The sequence below is a fragment of the Solea senegalensis genome, linkage group LG4 (genome assembly GCF_019176455.1).
Source record: "Solea senegalensis isolate Sse05_10M linkage group LG4, IFAPA_SoseM_1, whole genome shotgun sequence".
NCBI classification, from domain to species: Eukaryota; Metazoa; Chordata; class Actinopteri; order Pleuronectiformes; family Soleidae; genus Solea; species Solea senegalensis.
In genome coordinates this window covers 25,300,289-25,306,288 of record NC_058024.1, presented here as the reverse complement: position 1 = coordinate 25,306,288, position 6,000 = coordinate 25,300,289, and positions in this window count along the sequence as shown.

Genomic DNA, 6,000 nt, shown 5'->3' with positions numbered 1-6,000 from the left:
CACACACACAAAAACACAAACACACACACACACGCACGCACGCACGCACGCACACTCACAGCCCTGCGTGCATTAATTAAGCTCTCCTTCCATGGTGATCGTGGAGAGCTGATGGAGACAGGCGAGTGCGCACCGAACAACAGAGCATCCTTGTCCGCTGCCTGCTTAATCGTCACGGCGCCAGTGAACAGTGAAACGCATGCACATCAGAGAGCAGCCTCCCTCCACCTCCTCCCCTCCTCCTCCTCCCCTCCGCTTCTTCCTCCTCCTCCTCCTGACCCTCTCACTCTCCATCTGAGACTCGAACCCCCTGCTCTCTGAACACACAGCCTGTGAGGGCGATCTCCTGTCATGATTGTTCTGGCCAAAAAATAATCTCGATTCACGATATTATTGCAAAAAAAAAAAACAAGCATTAATGAAATTATCCAAAATATGAATCAGTGAAAGGATAAAACTGCTAATATTTCACATAGTTCAAACATGCTACTGATTTGTCCACAAGGGGGAGCCTGCATCTTTATAATGATTGTATTTGCATCCAAAAAATATGTAAATGAAGGCCCAGGTATATGTCTGTGCACATGTGGCAGACCCTGGTATACTCGTGCATCAGGGTCCTGTAGTATCTCACTTAACCATTGGGTGGCGGTACAAGTCTGGACGCAGGGAATTGGACGCATTCCTACCAAAGAAGAAGAGGACCATGCTAACGTCTCCCTCGGACACGTCTGGTTCGAGTGGCTCGCCGCTGTAAGGCCCGGATGGGTCGGATGACTATTCTTGACTTCTGTTGCCGTAATGATTTTTCTGCTTGGTGAGCGAGGTCTATACTCCACACTCTCAACCCGGGCGGAAATTCGATGGTTCCAAAATCTGGACGCAACCTTCTGGTTACAAAGCCCAAGCCCTTTCCTCTTGGCACGTAAAATGCAGAAATTGTATTAACCATATTTAAGTTTCAGTGTAGCCTTAGAATAAGCCTGTAAGTACTTTAGGCAAAGGCTGAGGTTTGCTGTAAGGAGGCCGTCATCCTACTGCAGCCAGCCAGTGTGGGTTTTTCTGTTTGAAAGCAGAACCTTATTACCACAGACGGTTTTTAAATAGTTGTCGCTGTCCTCCAGGTTCTTCCCGAAGCCAAATAGGAAGTGAAAATATGGCGAGTAGCCACCAGAGGGCGACTCGGCTGGTCGCAAAAAGAATTCCCTTAGAAGGTCTATGGGAAAATGAGTTTTTCTAGTCTTCACTGAATCTATAATATCATTTTCCTGAGGAGTTAGAATGGGGATTTAACACCTCCCCCATTATTACACCCGCTCGTCATCTGTATATCAGATGTATGTAAACACACACATCTATTTCCCCTAACAAACAGAAATATGTGTGAATATGAGTGATATAATTCAGATTATTTATTTTCTCCACTGCTATTATCTTCTCTTGTGTTTAAGCAATCAAAACATATTTGTTTACCTCAAATTTGAGGAGATCTCAATGGATGCCATTGTTGTTGAGGTAATAGGTAAAAACCTTTGACATTATCCTGTCACAAGCTTATTTGTATATAAACAGCAACACAAAGCACCTGTGCATCTGCCACGCACATGCACAGCTACTTATTAATCCCACCCTTATGAAAAATGACTGACTAAATGATAGCGTTGACCCCCAGAGGACCCTTGAAAACAGGGAATTGTGAAATATTGTTGGAATTTCACTTAGATACTAAGATACTTAACTAAATGTAAAACAAAGGGGAAAATGTTGCTGTTCACAGGTTACTATTATTTTTGTGATCTGGCCCACTGAACTAAAATCAGTCGATTATTTTCTCGATTAATCGAGTAATCGTTTGGTCCATAAAATGTCAGAAAACGTTAAAAACATTGATTGGTGTTTGTCAGACCTGGAAGTGATGATGTTCTCAAACGTCTTGTTTTGTCGAAACGGAGAAAATATTCACATTTAAGAAGCTGAAAGAATCAGAAATCTTGTTTAAATAATCAAAAAAGCTTCTAACCGATGAATCGATTAGTAATCGATTTAGTAATCCATTAATAGAGTAATTGTTTCAGCTCTACTGTGTGGTGATGCTGTCATATTGCACATACTAGCTACACAGTGGTCTAAGAAGCTGATCACATGGCTTTTCAGTGCTAAAATAACTTGGTAGTATACTGGAGTCAAGGGAGCTGCATGGGTTTGTACACTTCAGAGGTTTTTTCTTCTTCCTATCTGTGCGTGACAATGGAAAAATGCTGGGTTTCACAAAGGTGTTCAAACTAAATTATTTCTTTAAAAAAACGAGGGTCTAAGGACAAAGGATGACACTCACTGTACAGACCGTACAAACTGATTAATTTAGTTATCGATTAATAGAGTCATAGTTTCAGTAATTGTTTTGACACCGCTGCTTTAAAAACACATCTCTATAAGGTAAAATAAAAAAATGCTCTGGTAATAATTTGACTATAAACTCTTGGTAATCTATGAACTAGTTCAGATTACAGGTTAACTACTGTACTAATGTGGGGACTAAAGCTTGGAGTGTCACAGATCCCCATTTTAAGAACCACATATAATTTGTGACATTAGTATCACGCCTCTTTGGTAACATTACTGAGAAATAAATTCATTGTATCCAAACTAATGTTCTCAGCTAGTAAATAATCCCTTTCTGAACGTGTGACACTGACAGATATACTGTAGTACAGTCAAATAATCATGACAATATAGTTCATTACTGCTCTTACCTTGATCAGAAATGAGCCATGGCCTCTGCTTCACCGACACACGAAGAGCAGAAAACAATCGTCTTCTTCTTCTTCTTCTTCTTCTTCTTCTTCTTCAGCGGCGTGTTGGTCAGTGAGTGAACTCCAGCAGCGTTTGGTGAGAGGTGGAGAACGACTGAGTGAGGAGGAAAGGAGGAGGTTCATCGTATCAACTTACTCGTCTGCCACGGGATAATGGTTTCTTCTAGAATCATCTTGAATTATTCACCTATGAGTGAGGTGTGTGTGCGTGTGTGTGCGTGTGTGTGTGTGTGTACAAAACAACTGAGCTGGACCGAGCCTTTGTTACTTACCAATAGTGGAGCAGTGAATATTGTGGAGGTCTAGTGTTAGTGATGCCATAACTCATAATCATAACCATGATTATTATTACTCCTAAAATACTGCAGTGACTAAGTTCTCTTAATTTCCATGTCAAGGGGACCTGCATGACTCAACTGTTAAAAAATTAAGAGGTTACTTGAAGAATAGATTGTTAGCTGTATTGTATTTTTGCTTATTTATTATTTCCATTTGTTAGCACTGGCGGATATAATGAGTTCATGTTTTATATATATATCTGTTTCTGAAACATCAGAATATTCTTTACCGTCTCATTTAATGTTATGGGAGTAAACACTGAGATTCATCTTGATTTAGGAGAAATGATTATTATTGATCCACTGCCATGTCATGATTAGCATCTCTGAAAACTGGGAGACACAGGGACTGACATAGTGATATCGTGAAAGCCTTTTTTTTCACAATGATAATTGTTCATGATTAACACTAGACAAACAAACTAGAAACAAACAAAAAATGAAGCTTTTTTTTAATGTTACCAACGTCAATCCTTTCTAGTGGGGTAGGGCATGTAAAAAAAAGAAAGAAAAAAAAACCAGCATGAGATTAAATCTCTGCTGTTTTATTTCCATATGTCAAATATTAATCTTTTTTTTTATTTAACTCTTAAATTGCCAAGTTTTTTCATGATACATCTTCATCTTGTAGTCTAAAAGACACAACAAATTAATTATTTTCAACGTACAAAGTGGCTTATTTCCTGTTTGATTATTGCAGCACAGCATAGGTGAAAGATTTGTTTATATGCATTATTATTTTTTTAAATTTTTTAAGCCATCAGTTCTGGTCATACATATCAAACAAAGTTTTTAACCCTTAAATCGCCACGTTTTTGTCATGACGCATCAAAAGTAGTGATTTGAATGGGTTCAATGGACATTTTTGTGCATAGGTGTGTTAGTGTGAGTATTTTAGTTCATGTTTTTAACAACACTCAAAAATGCACAGCCTGGCATACATTTTAAACAATATGCATGAAAAAAGGATCAAATATTCTTGAAATTAAAAGCCCAAAACACAAAAATGTGTCTCGTTGACGTGTTTAAGGGTTAAACCACCGAGATACAATAGCATATTGGAAGAGCTGGAAGGCATCGTTTTACCCATTTAGAAATATCTGGGTTAACGTGTTTCTCTGCTGCCTCCCGTCTTCATTCTAATTGATAAGCTGCTCACCTGATTCACATTTAGTCTACAAAATCTTCTCATAACTCTCAAGTGTTTCCAAAATGTCCAGGACATTTGACACGGTCTGTGAATAGGCCCTTGCATTCTTATTTCTCTCTCTATTTCCCACGCGCTTGCACTGATGATTTCATTGATTACCGCTGTTTTGTTGTGGCAACGTGACATTTAACACATTTGCGGCGTGTGTCCCTGCATTTGTGCGACATTGTGTTCACACTCTTAAGCTCCCTCAGACACACACTTTTACATTCCGTAGTCCCGGAGGAGAAATATGCAATTATTATTATTTTCTTACTAAAACAGGGTAAAAACACAGGCAGGAGGGTGCAGTGACCCCCGAGGGACCATGGAGGCCATTTGGCTGAGCAGAACAGTCTGCTCCCATCATTGATTTCATGTGCTTCTCTGCTCCCTGGCTGCACTATACCCAACTCTCCCGACCAAAAATAACTTTATTCAAACATGCGTAATGCACTTTTGAACCAGAATTGTGAGGACACAGGAATAGAATTTTTGGAACTATTCCGGTTATAAGAACCACGTATTGTACCCCACTTTATAATTATGTCTCCAAATGGCATTTGGGATTATAATTTGGCACCGTGTGTGTGCAGTTTAACATGCTGTGACATTTTTCTATCTCTAAGGGCTCTTAAACTGTAAAACTGCTATTTTCTGTCTGGCCTGTATTCTGTTTGTGTCCTTCTTGTATTTCTGAAACACCCCCTGTTTTTTTTTTAATCTTTGAAATCTCACGTTGGCAACAAAGATATGGGATGGATTTGAAACACTCAACGTTTTTATCCCCATGTCTGAAAATGCAGAAAAACCTGGTTGACGTCGTCGCACCACGACATAGGTGCACTGACGCAACAGTCAGTGCTTTTGCGTGTTTATCAGAGTCTTATGTGTACATAATGTGTGTGTTTGTGCGAAATCTGTGTGTGTGTGTGTGTGTGAGAGAGAGAGATGGAAAGAAGAGGGGGGATGTGTTGGTGGAGCAGCTTGAAGGAGAGCAGTAGTGATGGAGCCTGAAAGCCCTGCAGCGCAGCTGTTCTCCCAGTGCATCGTCAACTTCACTGCTGAACTCACAATACACGCTCAGCCCTAACTCCTTCTCACACACGCTCCTCCCTTTTTTTTTTTCCTCTCTTTAAATCTTCCTCTCACTATTGTCTCTTCTATTTCTCCTCATCTTCTTGCTGTGCTTATCTTGAATCTTTACATCTCTTATCTTCAAATAGCTCCTTTAATCCACTTTGCTTTAATAACTCGATTTCACTTATTCACTCATTCCCCCCCACCATGTCATCACGGCTATATAATGGCACCTCTCTCTCTCTCTCTCTCTCTGTTTTTTATTTGTCTTACCTCTAGGATGATCACCATTCCGTCTGCAAACAGCTATACAGTATGAGTGAACGCTCTGCTGACAATTCAATCACATGTATACGCTCTCGCCTCACGCACTGTCACAGGGTGGGGGCCTTTGGGTGACAGGCGGCTCTCAGATGGAAGGGCAAACACTATGTCATCTTGGTGACTGCAGAGCGATCTAAGGAAATGGAGTGATAAGAGCAGAGTGGAAGAGGCTCAAGCCTGAAGGAGTGACTGGCATTAAAGCAGCACGCCGACATTCGTGGACGTACGTGTGTGTGTGTGAGTGAGATTTTTTTAA